This window comes from Schistocerca serialis, chromosome 8 (assembly GCF_023864345.2).
Source record: "Schistocerca serialis cubense isolate TAMUIC-IGC-003099 chromosome 8, iqSchSeri2.2, whole genome shotgun sequence".
Classification (NCBI taxonomy): domain Eukaryota; kingdom Metazoa; phylum Arthropoda; class Insecta; order Orthoptera; family Acrididae; genus Schistocerca; species Schistocerca serialis.
In genome coordinates this window covers 14,209,751-14,234,283 of record NC_064645.1, presented here as the reverse complement: position 1 = coordinate 14,234,283, position 24,533 = coordinate 14,209,751, and positions in this window count along the sequence as shown.

Here is a 24,533-nt window from a genome sequence, read left to right as displayed (position 1 = left end):
GTACTGAAAACATTTTTGTATGTATCATAAACCTTCCGAGAGACTCTAAAATAGAGAAGTTAACGTAATTATTATAATGACTGATTGTACACAGAGACAAGTCACAAGGTCACCTCTGAACACTGTTGAAATGTAAACCTTGACGAGAGGTCACGATACGAATGAAAATAAGCACACGAAAATACGTCAAAGGATCCGATCCTTCCTATATCCCATCCCACATGTATATAAAATTAGTTTTGTAAGCTATTCTAATATAAGATATTTTATCTGTTTCATATGGGAAATAATTCGGAGAGCCACACTCGAGCCCTGAAAGTGAAAGATATGGACTTCCTTGTCGAAGCCATCACCAGTGGCCGCTCTACAATCAAAGTCTATCATAAATAGTGTATGTGCGACGAAAATAAATGTATAATTAAGTGCGACGACGGACAAGGCAATCAATCGACAAGACGATGACAATATAATGAATACTGTCAAAACTGAAAGTTGTGTACCAGTTGTGATAGTCAAATTACTTTTGCAACGATGAAAAATGAAGTGTGACTCTATTTCCTTATAAATCTTGTAAATATGTGTACTTATAGCCTTAATTTTAAGAATCATCAAGATAGACTGAATCCATACAAACACTGATAGACATACAGAACAAATTCACAATGATCCACCGTCAGTAATTACAAATTGAAACGTTAATTCTTTTATTATGGAATGAATATAAAATGAAACTTTTAATAACCTGTATGTTACACTCGAAAATTACAAATATTCCAATGTGCATGAGGATGAAAGTAATACCTTCGGTATTCCTTCCCTCCTCATGGGAGGCAGTGTAATATTAGTAATTTTCGCCTCACAAACATTAATATACGCTCAATAGTAAACGCCTGATGGCCTAAAGTTATCGAAAAATTGTAAAGTAAAAGAAATGAACCATCGCATAGCATCGACAGAAACTATTATTCTTTATCTTTACCGTTCTTGCGCGGTGCCAGTAAATCTCTATGTACATGTATCGATTAATGGTGTAAACAAGAATTCTGTTGTTTCAAGACAAATGAGGCTTTTGGCGCCTCACCTTTTACTGTTTGTATTCCATGAGAGGCGGACGCGGACTTGCTGCGTTCCACAACTGTATTTTATATTTGATGTGAAAATATTGAGTGAATATGCTAATTGTTATTTTTTTCCAATCAGAAAAGATGTAGTTTCTTGTAACTGATATCGAACAGACAGCATCCAGAGGACATTTTGACTGTTATGTATAAAGTATTTAACCACAATGGTCATCTATTGTAACTTAATATGAAAAGGTACGTAGCATTAAAAAAAAAGTGTGTTAAAGATAAGTGTGCTTATTTTCGTAAATTAACCTTGATGAGTCCATCTCCTTATTTACTTAACTTAATTATTTTGTGTTACTTCATCATCAGAAATTACGATCACGCTGATGGGCCGAACGCAGCATGAGGCAGAAGGAACATTATCGTTTTCCTATTATTTCTGAACCAACTCTTTTTAATTGTGTAGTGTTGCATTTCTTTTAAAGTCTATAAATCTTCTGGTCCCTTAGTGTTGATCCGGGTATGACTACATCGCGACTATAAAAGTGCACAGAAATGATAATGTTTCTTCCGAGCGATCTCAAATATATATGTATATCAATATGCTGCTCTTATTCAGGTATTTAATGGTCAACGTATGTTATTATAATAGCGTAATAAATCCCTGATTCTGTTGCCAAGTGGCCCACCAAAATATTCATTTTTTCGACATTAAAAAAAAAGTAACAATTCTTTTTATTTTTGTCCCCCAAGTGCAACGCTACATGGTCTCACAGGGAGTGCTGAAAACACCGACTGTAAGAAGAGTCTCTATTCTTGTACTTATGGAGGCATTGTGCCTTTTGTATTTAATTCCGATGCGATTTCTGTGTTTCATCGTCAATGTGAAGGTCCAAGGAATACATTGTAATTGAAGTGGTGTATCGGAAACTAATACTGGTCTCACAGGAAAGGATCAAAGCACAGACTACAAGAAGTCTCACCCTTCTTGCACTTAAGGCGGCATTGAGCTTTTTTATTTAATTCCGATCTAATTTAAGTGTTTCATCGTCAATGTGTATGTCCAAGGAATACATTGAACCTGCAGTGGTGTATCGCAAACTAATACTGGTCTCACAGGGAGTGCTCAAAACACCGACTGTAAGAAGAGTCTCTATTCTTGTACTTATGGAGGCATTGTGCCTTTGGATTTAATTCCGATACGATTTCTGTGTTTCATCGTCAATGTGAAGGTCCAAGGAATTCATAGAACCTGCAGTGGTGTATCGGAAACAAATACTGGTCTCACACGAAAGGATCAAAGCACAGACTATAAGAAGTCTCACTCTTCTTGCACTCAAGGCGGCATTGTGCCTTTTGTATTTAATTCTGATGCGATTTCTGTGTTTCATCGTCAATGTGAAGGTCCAAGGAATACATTGAACCTGCAGTGGTGTATCGGAAACTAATACTGGTCTCACAGGAAAGGATCAAAGCACAGACTCTAAGAAGTCTCACTCTTCTTGCACTTAAAGCGGCATTGAGCCATTTTTTATTTAATTCCGATCTAATTTCTGTGTTTCATCGTCAATGTGTATGTCCAAGGAATACATTGAACCTGCAGTGGTGTATCGCAAACTAATACTGGTCTCACAGGGAGTGCTGAAAACACCGACTGTAAGAAGAGTCTCTATTCTTGTACTTATGGAGGCATTGTGCCATTTGTATTTAATTCCGATGCGATTTCTGTGTTTCATCGTCAATGTGAAGATCCAAGGAATACATTGAAATTGCAGTGGTGTATCGGAAACTAATACCGGTCTCACAGGGAAGGATCAAAGCACAGACTATAAGAAGTCTCACTCTTCTTGCACTTAAGTCGGCATTGTGCCTTTTGTATTTAATTCCGATGCGATTTCTGTGTTTCATCGTCAATGTGAAGGTCCAAGGAATACATTGAAATTGCAGTGGTGTATCGGAAACTAATACCGGTCTCACAGGAAAGGATCAAAGCACAGACTATAAGAAGTCTCAACCTTCTTGCACTTAAGGCGGCATTGAGCCTCTTTTATTTAATTCCGATCTAATTTCAGTGTTTCATCGTCAATGTGTATGTCCAAGTAATACAATGAACCTGCAGTGGTGTATTGCAAACTAATACTGGTCTCACAGCGAGTGCTCAAAGCACCGACTGTAAGAAGAGTCTCTATTCTTGTGCTTATGGAGGCATTGTGCCTTTTGTATTTAATTCCGATGCGATTTCTGTGTTTCATCGTCAATGTGAAGGTCCAAGGAATACATTGAAATTGCATTGGTGTATCGGCAACTAATACTGGTCACACAGGAAAGGATCAAAGCACAGACTATAAGAAGTCTCACTCTTCTTGCACTTAAGTCGGCATTGTGCGTTTTATATTTAATTCCGATGCGATTTCTGGGTTTCATCGTCAATGTGAAGGTCCAAGGTATACATTGAAATTGCAGTGGTGTATCGGAAACTAATACTGGTCTCACAGGAAAGGATCAAAGCACAGACTATAAGAAGTCTCACCCTTCTTGCACTTAAGGCGGCATTGAGGCTTTTTTATTTAATTCCGATCTAATTTCAGTGTTTCATCGTCAATGTGTATGTCCAAGGAATACATTGAACCTGCAGTGTGTAATATTAGTAATTTTCGCCTCACAAACATTAATATACGCTCAATAGTAAACGCCTGATGGCCTAAAGTTATCGAACAATTGTAAAGCAAAAGAAATGAATCATCGCATAGCAGGGACAGAATCTATTATTCTTTATCTTTGCCGTTCTTGCGCGGTGCCAGTAAATCTCTATGTACATGTATCGATTAATGGTATAAAAAAGAATTCTGTTGTTTCAAGACAAATGAGGCTTTTGGCGCCTCACCTTTTACTGTTTGTGTTCCATGAGAGGCGGACGCAGACTTGCTGCGTTCCACAACTGTATTTTATATTTGATGTGAAAATATTGAGTGAATATGCTAATTGTTATTTTTTCCCAATCACAAAAGATGTAGTTTCTTGTAACTGATATCGAACAGACAGAATCAAGAGGACATTTTGACTGTTATGTATAAAGTATTTAACCACAATGGTCATCTATTGTAATTTAATATGAAAAGGTACGTAGCATTAAAAAAACTTGTGTTAAAGATAAGTGTGCTTATTTTCGTAAATTAACCTTGATGAGTCCATCTCCTTATTTACTTAACTGTTAATTATTTTGTGTTACTTCATCATCAGAAATTACGATCACGCTGATGGGCCGAACGCAGCATGAGGCAGAAGGAACATTATCGTTTTCCTATTATTTCTGAACCAACTTTTTTTAATTGTGTAGTGTTGCATTTCTTTTAAAGTCTATAAATCTTCTGGTCCCTTAGTGTTGATCCGGGTATGACTACATCGCGACTATAAAAATGCACAGAAATGATAATGTTTCTTCCGAGCGATCTCAAATATATATATCAATATGCTGCTCTTATTCAGGTATTTAATGGTCAACGTATGTTATTATAATAGCGTAATAAATCCCTGATTCTGTTGCCAAGTGGCCCACCAAAATATTCACTTTTTCGACATTAAAAAAAAGGTAACAATTCTTTTTATTTTTGCCCCCCAAGAGCAACGCTACAAGTGGTGTATCGCAAACTAATACCGGTTTCACAGGGAGTGCTCAAAACACCGACTGTAAGAAGAGTCTCTATTCTTGTACTTATGGAGGCATTGTGCCTTTTGCATTTAATTCCGATGCGATTTCTGTGTTTCATCGTCAATGTGAAGGTCCAAGGAATACATAGATCCTGCAGTGGTGTATCGGAAACTAATACTGGTCTCACACGAAAGGATCAAAGCACAGACCATAAGAAGTCTCACTCTTCTTGCACTTAAGGCGGCATTGAGCCTTTTTTATTTAATTCCGATCTAATTTCAGTGTTTCATCGTCAATGTGTATTTCCAAGGAATACATTGAACCTGCAGTGGTGTATCGCAAACTAATACTGGTCTCACAGGGAGTGCTCAAAACACCGACTGTAAGAAGAGTCTCTATTCTTGTACTTATGGAGGCATTGTGCCTTTTGTATTTAATTCCGATGCGATTTCTGTGTTTCATCGTCAATGTGAAGATCCAAGGAATACATTGAAATTGCAGTGGTGTATCGGAAACTAATACCGGTCTCACAGGGAAGGATCAAAGCACAGACTATAAGAAGTCTCACTCTTCTTGCACTTAAGTCGGCATTGTGCCTTTTGTATTTAATTCCGATGCGATTTCTGTGTTTCATCGTCAATGTGAAGGTCCAAGGAATACATTGAAATTGCAGTGGTGTATCGGAAACTAATACCGGTCTCACAGGAAAGGATCAAAGCACAGACTATAAGAAGTCTCAACCTTCTTGCACTTAAGGCGGCATTGAGCCTCTTTTATTTAATTCCGATCTAATTTCAGTGTTTCATCGTCAATGTGTATGTCCAAGTAATACAATGAACCTGCAGTGGTGTATTGCAAACTAATACTGGTCTCACAGCGAGTGCTCAAAGCACCGACTGTAAGAAGAGTCTCTATTCTTGTGCTTATGGAGGCATTGTGCCTTTTGTATTTAATTCCGATGCGATTTCTGTGTTTCATCGTCAATGTGAAGGTCCAAGGAATACATTGAAATTGCATTGGTGTATCGGCAACTAATACTGGTCTCACAGGAAAGGATCAAAGCACAGACTATAAGAAGTCTCACTCTTCTTGCACTTAAGTCGGCATTGTGCGTTTTATATTTAATTCCGATGCGATTTCTGGGTTTCATCGTCAATGTGAAGGTCCAAGGTATACATTGAAATTGCAGTGGTGTATCGGAAACTAATACTGGTCTCACAGGAAAGGATCAAAGCACAGACTATAAGAAGTCTCACCCTTCTTGCACTTAAGGCGGCATTGAGGCTTTTTTATTTAATTCCGATCTAATTTCAGTGTTTCATCGTCAATGTGTATGTCCAAGGAATACATTGAACCTGCAGTGGTGTATCGCAAACTAATACTGGTCTCACAGGGAGTGCTCAAAACACCGACTGTAAGAAGAGTCTCTATTCTTTTACTTATGGAGGCATTGTGCCTTTTCTATTTAATTCCGATGCGATTTCTGTGTTTCATCGTCAATGTGAAGGTCCAAGGAATACATTGAAATTGCATTGGTGTATCGGCAACTAATACTGGTCTCACAGGAAAGGATCAAAGCACAGACTATAAGAAGTCTCACTCTTCTTGCACTTTAGTCGGCATTGTGCGTTTTATATTTAATTCCGATGCGATTTCTGGGTTTCATCGTCAATGTGAAGGTCCAAGGTATACATTGAAATTGCAGTGGTGTATCGGAAACTAATACTGGTCTCACAGGAAAGGATCAAAGCACAGACTATAAGAAGTCTCACCCTTCTTGCACTTAAGGCGGCATTGAGGCTTTTTTATTTAATTCCGATCTAATTTCAGTGTTTCATCGTCAATGTGTATGTCCAAGGAAAACATTGAACCTGCAGTGGTGTATCGCAAACTAATACTGGTCTCACAGGGAGTGCTCAAAACACCGACTGTAAGAAGAGTCTCTATTCTTTTACTTATGGAGGCATTGTGCCTTTTGTATTTAATTCCGATGCGATTTCTGTGTTTCATCGTCAATGTGAAGGTCCAAGGAATACATTGTAATTGCTGTGGTGTATCGGAAACTAATACTGGTCTCACAGGAAAGGATCAAAGCACAGACTATAAGAAGTCTCACCCTTCTTGCACTTAAGGCGGCATTGAGGCTTTTTTATTTAATTCCGATCTAATTTCAGTGTTTCATCGTCAATGTGTATGTCCAAGGAATACATTGAACCTGCAGTGGTGTATCGCAAACTAATACCGGTTTCACATGGAGTGCTCAAAACACCGACTGTAAGAAGAGTCTCTATTCTTGTACTTATGGAGGCATTGTGCCTTTTGTATTTAATTCCGATGCGATTTCTGTGTTTCATCGTCAATGTGAAGGTCCAAGGAATACATAGATCCTGCAGTGGTGTATCGGAAACTAATACTGGTCTCACACGAAAGGATCAAAGCACAGACCATAAGAAGTCTCACTCTTCTTGCACTTAAGGCGGCATTGAGCCTTTTTTATTTAATTCCGATCTAATTTCAGTGTTTGATTGTCAATGTGTAAGTCCAAGGAATACATTGAACTTGCAGTGGTGTATCGCAAACTAATACTGGTCTCACAGGGAGTGCTCAAAACACCGACTGTAAAAAGAGTCTCTATTCTTGTACTTATGGAGGCATTGTGCCTTTTGTATTTAATTCCGATGCGATTTCTGTGTTTCATCGTCAATGTGAAGGTCCAAGGAATACATTGAATTGCAGTGGGGTATCGGAAACTAATACTGGTCTCACAGGAAAGGATCAAGGCACAGACTATAAGTAGTCTCACTCTTCTTGCACTTAAGTCGGCATTGTGCCTTTTGTATTTAATTCCGATGCGATTTCTGTGTTTCATCGTCAATGTGAAGGTCCAAGGAATACATAGAACCTGCAGTGGTGTATCGGAAACTAATACTGGTCTCAGAGGAAAGGATCAAAGCACAGACTATAAGAAGTCTCACTCTTCTTGCACTTAAGTCGGCATTGTGCCTTTTGTATTTAATTCCGATGCGATTTCTGTGTTTCATCGCCAATGTGAAGGTCCAAGGAATACATTAAAATTGCAGTGTTGTATCGGAAACTAATACCGGTCTCACAGGAAAGGATCAAAGCACAGACACTAAGAAGTCTCACTCTTCTTGCACTTAAGGCGGCATTGAGCCTTGTTTATTTAATTCCGATCTAATTTCTGTGTTCCATCGTGAATGTGTATGTCCAAGGAATACATTGAAGCTGCAGTGGTGAATCGCAAACTAATACTGGTCTCACAGGGAGTGCTCAAAACACCGACTGTAAGAAGAGTGTCTATTCTTGTACTTATGGAGGCATTGTGCCTTTTGTATTTAATTCCTATGCGATTTCTGTGTTTCATCGTCAATGTGAATGTCCAAGGAATACATAGAACCTGCAGTGGTGTATCGGAAACTAATACTGGTCTCACACGAAAGGATCAAAGCACAGACTATAAGAAGTCTCACTCTTCTTGCACTTAAGGCGGCATTGAGCCTTTTTTATTTAATTCCGATCTAATTTCAGTGTTTCATCGTCAATGTGTATTTCCAAGGAATACATTGAACCTGCAGTGGTGTATCGCCAACTAATACTGGTCTCACAGGGAGTGCTGAAAACACCGACTGTATGAAGAGTCTCAATTCTTCTACTTATGGAGGCATTGTGCCTTTTGTATTCAATTCCGATGCGATTTCTGTGTTTCATCGTGAATGTGAAGGTCCAAGGTATACATTGAAATTGCAGTGGTGTATCGGAAACTAATACTGGTCTCACAGGAAAGCATCAAAGCACAGACTATAAGAAGTCTCAACCTTCTTGCACTTAAGGCAGCATTGAGCCTTTTTTGTTTAATTCCGATCTAATTTCAGTGTTTCTTCGTCAATGTGTATGTCCAAGGAGTACATTGAACCTGCAGTGGTGTATCGCAAACTAATACTGGTCTCACAGGGAGTGCTCAAAACACCGACTGTAAGAAGAGTCTCTATTCTTGTACTTATGGAGGCATTGTGACTTTTGAATTTAATTCCGATGTGATTTCTGTGTTTCATCGTCAATGTGAAGGTCCAAGGAATACATAGAACCTGCAGTGGTGTATCGGAAACTAATACTGGTCTCACAGGAAAGGATCAAGGCACAGAGTCTAAGAGGTCTCACTCTTCTTGCACTTAAGGCGGCATTGAGCCTTTTTTATTTAATTCCGATCTAATTTCAGTGTTTCATCGTCAATGTGTATGTCCAAGGAATACTTTGAACCTGCAGTGGTGTATCGCAAACTAGTACTGGTCTCACAGGGAGTACTCAAAACACCGACTGTAAGAAGAGTCTCTATTCTTGTACTTATGGCGGCATTGTGCCTTTTGTATTTAATTCCGATGCGATTTCTGTGTTTCATCGTCAATGTGAAGGTCCAAAGAATACATTGAACCTTTAGTGGTGTATCGGAAACTAATACTGGTCTCACAGGAAAGGATCAAAGCACAGAGTCTAAGAGGTCTCACTCTTCTTGCACTTAAGGCGGCATTGAGCCTTTTTTATTTAATTCCGATCTAATTTCAGTGTTTCATCGTCAATGTGTATGGCCAAGGAATACATTGAACCTGCAGTGGTGTATCGCAAACTAGTACTGGTCTCACAGGGAGTGCTCAAAACACCGACTGTAAGAAGAGTCTCTATTCTTGTACTTATGGCGGCATTGTGCCTTTTGTATTTAATTCCGATGCGATTTCTGTGTTTCATCGTCAATGTGAAGGTCCAAAGAATACGTTGAACCTGCAGTGGTGTATCGGAAACTAATACTGTTCTCACAGGAAAGGATCAAAACACAGACTATAAGAAGTCTCACTCTTCTTGCACTTAAGGCGGCATTGTGCCTTTTGTATTTAATTCCGATGCGATATCTGTGTTTCATCGTCAATGTGAAGGTCCAAGGAATACATTGAACCTGCAGTGGTGTATCGGAAACTATTACTGGTCTCACAGGGAGTGCTCAAAACACCGACTGTAAGAAGTCTCACTCCTCTTGCACTTAAGGCGGCATTGAGCCCTTTTTATTTAATTCCGATCTAATTTCTGTGTTTTATCGTCAATGTGTATGTCCAAGGAATACATTGAACCTGCAGAGGTGTATCGCAAACTAATACTGATCTCACAGGGAGTGCTCAAAACACCGACTGTAAGAAGAGTCTCTATTCTTGTACTTATGGAGGCATTGTGCCTTTTGTATTTAATTCCGATGCGATTTCTGTGTTTCATCGTCAATGTGAAGGTCCAAGGAATACATTGAACCTGCAGTGGTGTATCGGAAACCAATACTAGCCTCACAGGAAAGGATCAAAGCACAGACTATAAGAGGTCTCACTCTTCTTGCACTTAAGGCGGCATTGAGCCTTTTTTGTTTAATTCCGATCTAATTTCAGTGTTTCATCGTCAATGTGTATGTCCAAGGAGTACATTGAACCTGCAGTGGTGTATCGCAAACTAATACTGGTCTCACAGGGAGTGCTCAAAACACCGACTGTAAGAAGAGTCTCTATTCTTGTACTTATGGAGGCATTGTGCCTTTTGAATTTAATTCCGATGTGATTTCTGTGTTTCATCGTCAATGTGAAGGTCCAAGGAATACATAGAACCTGCAGTGGTGTATCGGAAACTAATACTGGTCTCACAGGAAAGGATCAAATCACAGACTATAAGAAGTCTCACTCTTCTTGCACTTATGGCGGCATTGTGCCTTTTGTATTTTATTCTGATGCGATTTCTGTGTTTCATCGTCAATGTGAAGGTCCAAGGAATACATTGAACCTGAAGTGGTGTATCAGGAAACTAATACTGGTCTCACAGGAAAGGATCAAAGCACAGACTCTAAGAAGTCTCACTCTTCTTGCACTTAAGGCGGCATTGAGCCTTTTTTATTTAATTCCGATCTAATTTCTGTGTTTCATCATCAATGTGTATGTCCAAGGAATACATTGAACCTGCAGTGGTGTATCGCAAACTAATACTGGTCTCACAGGGAGTGCTCAGAACACCGACTGTAAGAAGAGTCTCTATTCTTGTACTTATGGAGGCATTGTGCCTTTTGTATTTAATTCCGATGCGATTTCTGTGTTTCATCGTCAATGTGAAGGTCCAAGGAATACATTGAACCTGCAGTGGTGTATCGGAAACTAATACTGGTCTCACAGGAAAGGATCAAACACAGACTCTAAGAAGTCTCACTCTTCTTGCACTTAAGGCGGCATTGAGCCTGTTTTGTTTAACTCCGATCTAATTTCAGTGATTCATCGTCAATGTGTATGTCCAAGGAATACATTGAACCTGCAGTGGTGTATCGCAAACTAATACTGGTCTCACAGGAAGTGCTCAAAACACCGACTGTAAGAAGAGTCTCTATTCTTGTACTTATGGAGGCATTGTGCCTTTCGTATTTAATTCCGATGTGATTTCTGTGTTTCATCGTCAATGTGAAGGTCCAAGGAATAGAACCTGCAGTGGTGTATCGGAAATTAATACTGGTCTCACAGGAAAGGATCAAATCACAGACTATAAGAAGTCTCACTCTTCTTGCACTTAAGGCGGCATTGTGCCTTTCGTATTTAATTCTGATGCGATTTCTGTGTTTCATCGTCAATGTGAAGGTCCGAGGAATACATTGAACCTGCAGTGGTGTATCGGAAACTAATACTGGTCTCACAGGAAAGGATCAAAGCACAGACTCTAAGAAGTCTCACTCTTCTTGCACTTAAGGCGGCTTTGAGCCTTTTTTATTTAATTCCGATCTAATTTCTGGGTTTCATCGTCAATGTGTATGTCCAAGGAATACATTGAACCTGCAGTGGTGTATCGCAGACTAATACTGGTCTGACAGGGAGTGCTCAAAACAGCGACTGTAAGAAGAGGCTCTATTCTTGTACATATGGAGGCATTAAGACTTTTGTATTTAATTCCGATGCGATTTCTGTGTTTCATCGTCAATGTGAAGGTACAAGGAATACATTGAAATTGCAGTGGTGTATCGGAAACTAATACTGGTCTCACAGGAAAGGATCAAAGCACAGACTATAAGTAGTCTCACTCTTCTTGCACTTAAGTCGGCATTGTGCCTTTTGTATTTAATTCCCATGCGATTTCTGTCTTTCATCGTCAATATGAAGGTCCAAGGAATACATTGAAATTGCAGTGGTGTATGGGAAACTAATACTGGTCTCGCAGGAAAGGATCAAAGCACAGACTATAAGAAGTCTCACCCTTCTTGCACTTAAGGTGGCATTGAACCTTTTTTATTTAATTCCGATCTAATTTCAGTGTTTCATCGTCAATGTGTATGTCCAAGGAATACATTGAACCTGCAGTGGTGTATCGTAAACTAATACTGGTCTCACAGGGAGTGCTCAAAACACCGACTGTAAGAAGAGTCTCTATTCTTGTACTTATGGAGGCATTGTGCCTTTTGTATTTAATTCCGATGCGATTTCTGTGTTTCATCGTCAATGTGAAGGTCCAAGGAATACATTGAACCTGCAGTGGTGTATCGGAAACCAATACTAGCCTCACAGGAAAGTATCAAAGCACAGACTATAAGAAGTCTCACTCTTCTTGCACTTAAGGCGGCATTGAGCCTTTTTTTTTAATTCCGTTCTAATTTCAGTGTTTCATCGTCAATGTGTATGTCCAAGGAGTACATTGAACCTGCAGTGGTGTATCGCAAACTAATACTGGTCTCACAGGGAGTGCTCAAAACACCGACTGTAAGAAGAGTCTCTATTCTTGTACTTATGGAGGCATTGTGCCTTTTGAATTTAATTCCGATGTGATTTCTGTGTTTCATCGTCAATGTGAAGGTCCAAGGAATACATAGAACCTGCAGTGGTGTATCGGAAACTAATACTGGTCTCACAGGAAAGGATCAAATCACAGACTATAAGAAGTCTCACTCTTCTTGCACTTAAGGCGGCATTGTGCCTTTTGTATTTAATTCTGATGCGATTTCTGTGTTTCATCGTCAATGTGAAGGTCCAAGGAATACATTGAACCTGCAGTGGTGTATCGGAAACTAATACTGGTCTCACAGGAAAGGATCAAAGCACAGACTCTAAGAAGTCTCACTCTTCTTGCACTTAAGGCGGCATTGAGCCTTTTTTATTTAATTCCGATCTAATTTCTGTGTTTCATCATCAATGTGTATGTCCAAGGAATACATTGAACCTGCAGTGGTGTATCGCAAACTAATACTGGTCTCACAGGGAGTGCTGAAAACAGCGAGTGTAAGATGAGTCTCTATTCTTGTACTTATGGAGGCATTAAGCCTTGTGTATTTAATTCCTATGCGATTTCTGTGTTTCATCGTCAATGTGAAGGTACAAGGAATACATTGAAATTGCAGTGGTGTATCGGAAACTAATACTGGTCTCACAGGAAAGGATCAAAGCACAGACTATAAGAAGTCTCATTCTTCTTGCACTTAAGTCGGCATGTGCCATTTGTATTTAATTCCGATGCGATTTCTGTGTTTCATCGTCAATATGAAGGTCCAAGGAATACATTGAAATTACAGTGGTACATCGGAAACTAATACTGGCCTCACAGGAAAGGATCTAAGCACAGACTATAAGAAGTCTCACCCTTCTTGCACTTAAGGCGGCATTGAGCCTTTTTTATTTAATTCCGATCTAATTTCAGTGTTTCATCGTGAATGTGTATGTCCAAGGAATACATTGAACCTGCAGTGGTGTATCGCAAACTAATACTGGTCTCACAGGGAGTGCTGAAAACACCGACTGTAAGAAGAGTCTCTATTCTGGTACTTATGGAGGCATTGTGCCTTTTGTATTTAATCCGATGCGATTTCTGTGTTTCATCGTCAATGTGAAGGTCCAAGGAATACATTGAACCTGCAGTGGTGTATCGGAAACTAATACTGGTCTCACAGGAAAGGATCAAAGCACAGACTCTAAGAAGTCTCACTCTTCTTGCACTTAAGGCGGCATTGAGCCTGTTTTGTTTAACTCCGATCTAATTTCAGTGATTCATCGTCAATGTGTATGTCCAAGGAATACATTGAACCTGCAGTGGTGTATCGCAAACTAATACTGGTCTCACAGGAAGTGCTCAAAACACCGACTGTAAGAAGAGTCTCTATTCTTGTACTTATGGAGGCATTGTGCCTTTCGTATTTAATTCCGATGTGATTTCTGTGTTTCATCGTCAATGTGAAGGTCCAAGGAATACATAGAACCTGCAGTGGTGTATCGGAAACTAATACTGGTCTCACAGGAAAGGATCAAATCACAGACTATAAGAAGTCTCACTCTTCTTGCACTTAAGGCGGCATTGAGACTTTTTTACTTAATTCCGATCTAATTTCTGGGTTTCATCGTCAATGTGTATGTCCAAGGAATACATTGAACCTGCAGTGGTGTATCGCAAACTAATACTGGTCTGACAGGGAGTGCTGAAAACAGCGAGTGTAAGATGAGTCTCTATTCTTGTACTTATGGAGGCATTAAGCCTTGTGTATTTAATTCCTATGCGATTTCTGTGTTTCATCGTCAATGTGAAGGTACAAGGAATACATTGAAATTGCAGTTGTGTATCGGAAACTAATACTGGTCTCACAGGAAAGGATCAAAGCACACACTATAAGAAGTCTCACTCTTCTTGCACTTAAGATGGCATTATGCCTTTTGTATTTAATTCCCATGCGATTTCTGTCTTTCATCGTCAATATGAAGGTCCAAGGAATACATTGAAATTGCAGTGGTGTATCGGAAACTAATACTGGTCTCACAGGAAAGGATCAAAGCACAGACTATAAGAAGTCTGACCCTTCTTGCACTTAAGGCGGCATTGAACCTTTTTTATTTAATTCCGATCTAATTTCAGTGTTTCATCGTCAATGTGTATGTCCAAGGAATACATTGAACCTGCAGTGGTGTATCGTAAACTAATACTGGTCTCACAGGGAGTGCTCAAAACACCGACTGTAAGAAGAGTCTCTATTCTTGTACTTATGGAGGCATTGTGCCTTTTGTATTTAATTCCGATGCGATTTCTGTGTTTCATCGTCAATGTGAAGGTCCAACGAATACATTGAACCTGCAGTGGTGTATCGGAAACTAATACTGGTCTCACAGGAAAGGATCAAAGCACAGACTCTAAGAAGTCTCACTCTTCTTGCACTTAAGGCGGCATTGAGCCTTTTTTATTTAATTCCGATCTAATTTCTGTGTTTCATCGTCTATGTGTATGTCCAAGGAATACATTGAACCTGCAGTGGTGTATCGTAAACTAATACTGGTCTCACAGGGAGTGCTCAAAACACCGACTGTAAGAAGAGTCTCTATTCTTGTACTTATGGAGGCATTGTGCCTTTTGTATTTAATTCCGATGCGATTTCTGTGTTTCATCGTCAATGTGAAGGTCCAAGGAATACATTGAACCTGCAGTGGTGTATCGGAAACTAATACTGGTCTCACAGGAAAGGATCAAAGCACAGACTCTAAGAAGTCTCACACTTCTTGCACTTAGGTCGGCATTGTGCCTTTTGTATTTAATTCCCATGCGATTTCTGTGTTTCATCGTCAATATGAAGGTCCAAGGAATAATTAGAAATTGCAGTGGTGTATCGGAAACTAATACTGGTCTCACAGGAAAAGATCAAAGCACAGACTATAAGAAGTCTCACCCTTCTTGCACTTAAGGCGGCATTGAGCCTTTTTTATTTAATTCCGATCTAATTTCAGTGTTTCATCGTCAATGTGTATGTCCAAGGAATACATTGAACCTGCAGTGGTGTATCGTAAACTAATACTGGTCTCACAGGGAGTGCTCAAAACACCGACTGTAAGAAGAGTCTCTATTCTTGTACTTATGGAGGCATTGTGCCTTTTGTATTTAATTCCGATGCGATTTCTGTGTTTCATCGTCAAAGTGAAGGTCCAAGGAATACATAGAACCTGCAGTGGTGTATCGGAAACTAATACTGGTCTCACAGGAAAGGATCAAAACACAGACTCTAAGAAGTCTCACTATTCTTGCACTTAAGGCGGCATTGAGCCTTTTTTATTTAATACCGATCTAATTTCAGTGTTTCATCGTCAATGTGTATGTCCAAGGAATACATTGAACCTGCAGTGGTGTATCGCAAACTAATACTGGTCTCACAGGGAGTGCTCAAACACCGACTGTAAGAAGAGTCTCTATTCTTGTACTTATGGAGGCATTGTGCCTTTTGTATTTAATTCCGATGCGATTTCTTTGTTTCATCGTCAATGTGAAGGCCAAGGAATACATAGAACCTGCAGTGGTGTATCGGAAACTAGTACTGGTTTCACAGGAAAGGATCAAAGCACAGACTCTAAGAAGTCTCACTCTTCTTGCACTTAAGGCGGCTTTGAGCCTTTTTTATTTAATTCCGATCTAATTTCAGTGTTTCATCGTCAATGTGTATGTCCAAGGAATACATTGAACCTGCAGTGGTGTATCGAAAATTAATACTGGTCTCACAGGGAGTGCTGAAAACAGCGAGTGTAAGATGAGTCTCTATTCTTGTACTTATGGAGGCATTGTGCCTTTTGTATTTAATTCCGATGCGATTTCTGTGTTTCATCGTCAATGTGAAGGTCCAAGGAATACATTGAACCTGCAGTGGTGTATCGGAAACTAATACTGGTTTCACAGGAAAGGATCAAAGCACAGACTCTAAGAAGTCTCACTCATCTTGCACTTAAGGCGGCATTGAGCCGTTTTTATTTAATTCCGATCTAATTTCAGTGTTTCATCGTCAATGTGTATGTCCAAGGAATACATTGAACCTGCAGTGGTGTATCGCAAACTAATACTGGTCTCACAGGGAGTGCTGAAAACAGTGAGTGTAAGATGAGTCTCTATTCTTGTACTTATGGAGGCATTAAGCCTTTTGTATTTAATTCCGATGCGATTTCTGTGTTTCATCGTCAATGTGAAGGTACAAGGAATACATTGAAATTGCAGTGGTGTATCGGAAACTAATACTGGTCTCACAGGAATGGATCAAAGCACAGACTATAAGAAGTCTCACTCTTCTTGCACTTAAGTCGGCATTGTGCCTTTGGTATTTAATTCCGATGCGATTTCTGTGTTTCATCGTCAATGTGAAGGTCCAAGGAATACATTGAACCTGCAGTGGTGTATCGGAAACTAATACTGGTCTCACAGGAAAGGATCAAAGCACAGACTCTAAGAAGTCTCACTCTTCTTGCACTTAAGGCGGCATTGAGCCTTTTTTGTTTAATTCCGATCTAAATTCAGTGTTTCATCGTCAATGTGTATGTCCAAGGAATACATTGAACCTGCAATGGTGTATCGCAAACTAATACTGGTCTCACAGGGAGTGCTGAAAACAGTGAGTGTAAGATGAGTCTCTATTCTTGTACTTATGGAGGCATGAAGCCTTTTGTATTTAATTCCGATGCGATTTCTGTGTTTCTTCGTCAATGTGAAGGTACAAGGAATACATTGAAATTGCAGTGGTGTATCGGAAACTAATACTGGTCTCACAGGAATGGATCAAAGCACAGACTATAAGAAGTCTCACTCTTCTTGCACTTAAGTCGGCATTGTGCCTTTTGTATTTAATTCCGATGCGATTTCTGTGTTTCATCGTCAATGTGAAGGTCCAAGGAATACATTGAACCTGCAGTGGTGTATCGGAAACTAATACTGGTCTCACAGGAAAGGATCAAAGCACAGACTCTAAGAAGTCTCACTCTTCTTGCACTTAAGGCGGCATTGAGCCTTTTTTGTTTAATTCCGATCTAAATTCAGTGTTTCATCGTCAATGTGTATGTCCAAGGAATACATTGAACCTGCAGTGGTGTATCGCAAACTAATACTGGTCTCACAGGGAGTGCTCAAAACACCGACTGTAAGAAGAGTCTCTATTCTTGTACTTATGGAGGCATTGTGCCTTTTGTATTTAATTCCGATGTGATTTCTGTGTTTCATCGTCAATGTGAAGGTCCAAGGAATACATAGAACCTGCAGTGGTGTATCGGAAACTAATACTGGTCTCACAGGAAAGGATCAAATCACAGACTATAAGAAGTCTCACTCTTCTTGCACTTAAGGCTGAATTGAGCCTTTTTTATTTAATTCCGATCTAATTTCTGTGTTTCATCGTCAATGTGTATGTCCAAGGAATACATTGAACCTGCAGTGGTGTATCGTAAACTAATACTGGTCTCACAGGGAGTGCTCAAAACAGCGACTGTAAGAAGAGTCTCTATTCTTGTACTTATGGAGGCATTGTGCCTTTTGTATTTAATTCCGCTGCGATTTCTGTGTTTCATCGTCTATGTGAAGGTACAAGGAATACATTGAAATTGCAGTGGTGTATCGGAAACTAATACTGGTCTCACAGGAATGGATCAAAGCACAGACTATAAGAAGTCTCACTCTTCTTGCACTTAAGTCGGCATTGTGCCTTTTGTATTTAATTCCGATGCGATTTCTGTGTTTCATCGTCAATGTGAAGGTACAAGGAATACATTGAAATTGCAGTGGTGTATCGGAAACTAATACTGGTCTCACAGGAATGGATCAAAGCACAGACTATAAGAAGTCTCACTCTTCTTGCACTTAAGTCGGCATTGTGCCTTTTGTATTTAATTCCGATGCGATTTCTGTGTTTCATCGTCAATGTGAAGGTCCAAGGAATACATTGAACCTGCAGTGGTGTATCGGAAACTAATACTGGTCTCACAGGAAAGGATCAAAGCACAGACTCTAAGAAGTCTCACTCTACTTGCACTTAAGGCGGCATTGAGCCTTTTTTGTTTAATTCCGATCTAAATTCAGTGTTTCATCGTCAATGTGTATGTCCAAGGAATACATTGAACCTGCAGTGGTGTATCGCAAACTAATACTGGTCTCACAGGGAGTGCTCAAAACACCGACTGTAAGAAGAGTCTCTATTCTTGTACTTATGGAGGCATTGTGCCTTTTGTATTTAATTCTGATGCGATTACTGTGTTTCATCGTCAATGTGAAGGTCCAAGGAATACATAGAACCTGCAGTGGTGTATCGGAAACTAATACTGGTCTCACAGGAAAGGATCAAAGCACAGACTCTAAGAAGTCTCACTCTTCTTGCACTTCAGGCTGAATTGAGCTTTTTTTATTTAATTCCGATCTCATTTCTGTGTTTCATCGTCAATGTGTATGTCCAAGGAATACATTGAACCTGCAGTGGTGTATCGCAAACTAATACTGGTCTCACAGGGAGTGCTCAAAACAGCGACTGTAAGAAGAGTCTCTATTCTTGTACTTATGGAGGCATTAAGCCTTTTGTATTTAATTCCGATGCGATTTCTGTGTTTCATCGTCAATGTGAAGGTACAAGGAATACATTGAAATTGCAGTGGTGTATCGGAAACTAATACTGGTCTCACAGGAAAGGATCAAAGCACAGACTATAAGAAGTCTCACTCTTCTTGCACTTAAGTCGGCATTGTGCCTTTTGTATTTAATTCCCATGCGATTTCTGTGTTTCATCGTCAATATGAAGGTCCAAGGAATACATTGAAATTGCAGTGGTGAATCGGAAACTAATACTGGTCTCACAGGAAAGGATCAAAGCACAGACTATAAGAAGTCTCACCCTTCTTGCACTTAAGGCGGCATTGAGCCTTTTTTATTTAATTCCGATCTAATTTCAGTGTTTCATCGTCAATGTGTATGTCCAAGGAATACATTGAACCTGCAGTGGTGTATCGTAAACTAATACTGGTCTCACAGGGAGTGCTCAAAACACCGACTGTAAGAAGAGTCTCTATTCTTGTACTTATGGAGGCATTGTGCCTTTTGTGTTTAATTCCGATGCGATTTCTGTGTTTCATCGTCAATGTGAAGGTCCAAGGAATACATAGAACCTGCAGTGGTGTATCGGAAACTAATACTGGTCTCACAGGAAAGGATCAAAGCACAGACTCTAAGAAGTCTCACCCTTCTTGCACTTAAGGCGGCATTGAGCCTTTTTTAATTAATTCCGATCTAATTTCAGTGTTTCATCGTCAATGTGTATGTCCAAGGAATACATTGAACCTGCAGTGGTGTATCGCAAACTAATACTGGTCTCACAGGGAGTGCTCAAACACCGACTGTAAGAAGAGTCTCTATTCTTGTACTTATGGAGGCATTGTGCCTTTTGTATTTAATTCCGATGCGATTTCTTTGTTTCATCGTCAATGTGAAGGTCCAAGGAATACATAGAACCTGCAGTGGTGTATCGGAAACTAATACTGGCCTCACAGTAAAGGATCAATGCACCGACTCTAAGACGTCTCACTCTTCTTGCACTTAAGGCGGCATTGTGCCTTTTGTATTTAATTCCGATGCGATTTCTGTGTTTCATCGTCAATGAGAAGGTCCAAGGAATACATTGAACCTGCAGTGGTGTATCGGAAACTAATACTGGTCTCACAGGAAAGGATCAAAGCACAGACTCTAAGAAGTCTCACTCTTCTTGCACTTAAGGCGGCATTGAGCCATTTTTATTTAATTCCGTTCTGATTTCAGTGTTTCATCGTCAATGTGTATGTCCAAGGAATACATTGAACCTGCAGTGGTGTATCGCAAACTAATACTGGTCTCACAGGGAGTGCTGAAAACAGTGAGTGTAAGATGAGTCTCTATTCTTGTACTTATGGAGGCATTAAGCCTTTTGTATTTAATTCCGATGCGATTTCTGTGTTTCATCGTCAATGTGAAGGTACAAGGAATACATTGAAATTGCAGTGGTGTATCGGAAACTAATACTGGTCTCACAGGAATGGATCAAAGCACAGACTATAAGAAGTCTCACTCTTCTTGCACTTAAGTCGGCATTGTGCCTTTGGTATTTAATTCCGATGCGATTTCTGTGTTTCATCGTCAATGTGAAGGTCCAAGGAATACATTGAACCTGCAGTGGTGTATCGGAAACTAATACTGGTCTCACAGGAAAGGATCAAAGCACAGACTCTAAGAAGTCTCACTCTTCTTGCACTTAAGGCGGCATTGAGCCTTTTTTGTTTAATTCCGATCTAAATTCAGTGTTTCATCGTCAATGTGTATGTCCAAGGAATACATTGAACCTGCAATGGTGTATCGCAAACTAATACTGGTCTCACAGGGAGTGCTGAAAACAGTGAGTGTAAGATGAGTCTCTATTCTTGTACTTATGGAGGCATGAAGCCTTTTGTATTTAATTCCGATGCGATTTCTGTGTTTCTTCGTCAATGTGAAGGTACAAGGAATACATTGAAATTGCAGTGGTGTATCGGAAACTAATACTGGTCTCACAGGAATGGATCAAAGCACAGACTATAAGAAGTCTCACTCTTCTTGCACTTAAGTCGGCATTGTGCCTTTTGTATTTAATTCCGATGCGATTTCTGTGTTTCATCGTCAATGTGAAGGTCCAAGGAATACATTGAACCTGCAGTGGTGTATCGGAAACTAATACTGGTCTCACAGGAAAGGATCAAAGCACAGACTCTAAGAAGTCTCACTCTTCTTGCACTTAAGGCGGCATTGAGCCTTTTTTGTTTAATTCCGATCTAAATTCAGTGTTTCATCGTCAATGTGTATGTCCAAGGAATACATTGAACCTGCAGTGGTGTATCGCAAACTAATACTGGTCTCACAGGGAGTGCTCAAAACACCGACTGTAAGAAGAGTCTCTATTCTTGTACTTATGGAGGCATTGTGCCTTTTGTATTTAATTCCGATGTGATTTCTGTGTTTCATCGTCAATGTGAAGGTCCAAGGAATACATAGAACCTGCAGTGGTGTATCGGAAACTAATACTGGTCTCACAGGAAAGGATCAAATCACAGACTATAAGAAGTCTCACTCTTCTTGCACTTAAGGCTGAATTGAGCCTTTTTTATTTAATTCCGATCTAATTTCTGTGTTTCATCGTCAATGTGTATGTCCAAGGAATACATTGAACCTGCAGTGGTGTATCGTAAACTAATACTGGTCTCACAGGGAGTGCTCAAAACAGCGACTGTAAGAAGAGTCTCTATTCTTGTACTTATGGAGGCATTGTGCCTTTTGTATTTAATTCCGCTGCGATTTCTGTGTTTCATCGTCTATGTGAAGGTACAAGGAATACATTGAAATTGCAGTGGTGTATCGGAAACTAATACTGGTCTCACAGGAATGGATCAAAGCACAGACTATAAGAAGTCTCACTCTTCTTGCACTTAAGTCGGCATTGTGCCTTTTGTATTTAATTCCGATGCGATTTCTGTGTTTCATCGTCAATGTGAAGGTACAAGGAATACATTGAAATTGCAGTGGTGTATCGGAAACTAATACTGGTCTCACAGGAATGGATCAAAGCACAGACTATAAGAAGTCTCACTCTTCTTGCACTTAAGTCGGCATTGTGCCTTTTGTATTTAATTCCGATGCGATTTCTGTGTTTCATCGTCAATGTGAAGGTCCAAGGAATACATTGAACCTGCAGTGGTGTATCGGAAACTAATACTGGTCTCACAGGAAAGGATCAAAGCACAGACTCTAAGAAGTCTCACTCTACTTGCACTTAAGGCGGCATTGAGCCTTTTTTGTTTAATTCCGATCTAAATTCAGTGTTTCATCGTCAATGTGTATGTCCAAGGAATACATTGAACCTGCAGTGGTGTATCGCAAACTAATACTGGTCTCACAGGGAGTGCTCAAAACACCGACTGTAAGAAGAGTCTCTATTCTTGTACTTATGGAGGCATTGTGCCTTTTGTATTTAATTCTGATGCGATTACTGTGTTTCATCGTCAATGTGAAGGTCCAAGGAATACATAGAACCTGCAGTGGTGTATCGGAAACTAATACTGGTCTCACAGGAAAGGATCAAAGCACAGACTCTAAGAAGTCTCACTCTTCTTGCACTTCAGGCTGAATTGAGCTTTTTTTATTTAATTCCGATCTCATTTCTGTGTTTCATCGTCAATGTGTATGTCCAAGGAATACATTGAACCTGCAGTGGTGTATCGCAAACTAATACTGGTCTCACAGGGAGTGCTCAAAACAGCGACTGTAAGAAGAGTCTCTATTCTTGTACTTATGGAGGCATTAAGCCTTTTGTATTTAATTCCGATGCGATTTCTGTGTTTCATCGTCAATGTGAAGGTACAAGGAATACATTGAAATTGCAGTGGTGTATCGGAAACTAATACTGGTCTCACAGGAAAGGATCAAAGCACAGACTATAAGAAGTCTCACTCTTCTTGCACTTAAGTCGGCATTGTGCCTTTTGTATTTAATTCCCATGCGATTTCTGTGTTTCATCGTCAATATGAAGGTCCAAGGAATACATTGAAATTGCAGTGGTGAATCGGAAACTAATACTGGTCTCACAGGAAAGGATCAAAGCACAGACTATAAGAAGTCTCACCCTTCTTGCACTTAAGGCGGCATTGAGCCTTTTTTATTTAATTCCGATCTAATTTCAGTGTTTCATCGTCAATGTGTATGTCCAAGGAATACATTGAACCTGCAGTGGTGTATCGTAAACTAATACTGGTCTCACAGGGAGTGCTCAAAACACCGACTGTAAGAAGAGTCTCTATTCTTGTACTTATGGAGGCATTGTGCCTTTTGTGTTTAATTCCGATGCGATTTCTGTGTTTCATCGTCAATGTGAAGGTCCAAGGAATACATAGAACCTGCAGTGGTGTATCGGAAACTAATACTGGTCTCACAGGAAAGGATCAAAGCACAGACTCTAAGAAGTCTCACCCTTCTTGCACTTAAGGCGGCATTGAGCCTTTTTTAATTAATTCCGATCTAATTTCAGTGTTTCATCGTCAATGTGTATGTCCAAGGAATACATTGAACCTGCAGTGGTGTATCGCAAACTAATACTGGTCTCACAGGGAGTGCTCAAACACCGACTGTAAGAAGAGTCTCTATTCTTGTACTTATGGAGGCATTGTGCCTTTTGTATTTAATTCCGATGCGATTTCTTTGTTTCATCGTCAATGTGAAGGTCCAAGGAATACATAGAACCTGCAGTGGTGTATCGGAAACTAATACTGGCCTCACAGTAAAGGATCAATGCACCGACTCTAAGACGTCTCACTCTTCTTGCACTTAAGGCGGCATTGTGCCTTTTGTATTTAATTCCGATGCGATTTCTGTGTTTCATCGTCAATGAGAAGGTCCAAGGAATACATTGAACCTGCAGTGGTGTATCGGAAACTAATACTGGTCTCACAGGAAAGGATCAAAGCACAGACTCTAAGAAGTCTCACTCTTCTTGCACTTAAGGCGGCATTGAGCCATTTTTATTTAATTCCGTTCTGATTTCAGTGTTTCATCGTCAATGTGTATGTCCAAGGAATACATTGAACCTGCAGTGGTGTATCGCAAACTAGTACTGGTCTCACAGGGAGTGCTCAAAACACCGACTGTTAGAAGAGTCTCTATTCTTGTAATTATGGAGGCATTGTGCCTTTTGTATTTAATTCCGATGCGATTTCAGTGTTTCATCGTCAATGTGAAGGTCCAAGGAATACATTGAACCTGCAGTGGTGTATCGGAAACTAATACTGGTTTCACAGGAAAGGATCAAAGCACAGACTCTAAGAAGTCTCACTCTTCTTGCACTTAAGGCGGCATTGAGCCTTTTTTATTTAATTCCGATCTAATTTCAGTGTTTCATCGTCAATGTGTATGTCCAAGGAATACATTGAACCTGCAGTGGTGTATCGAAAATTAATACTGGTCTCACAGGGAGTGCTGAAAACAGCGAGTGTAAGATGAGT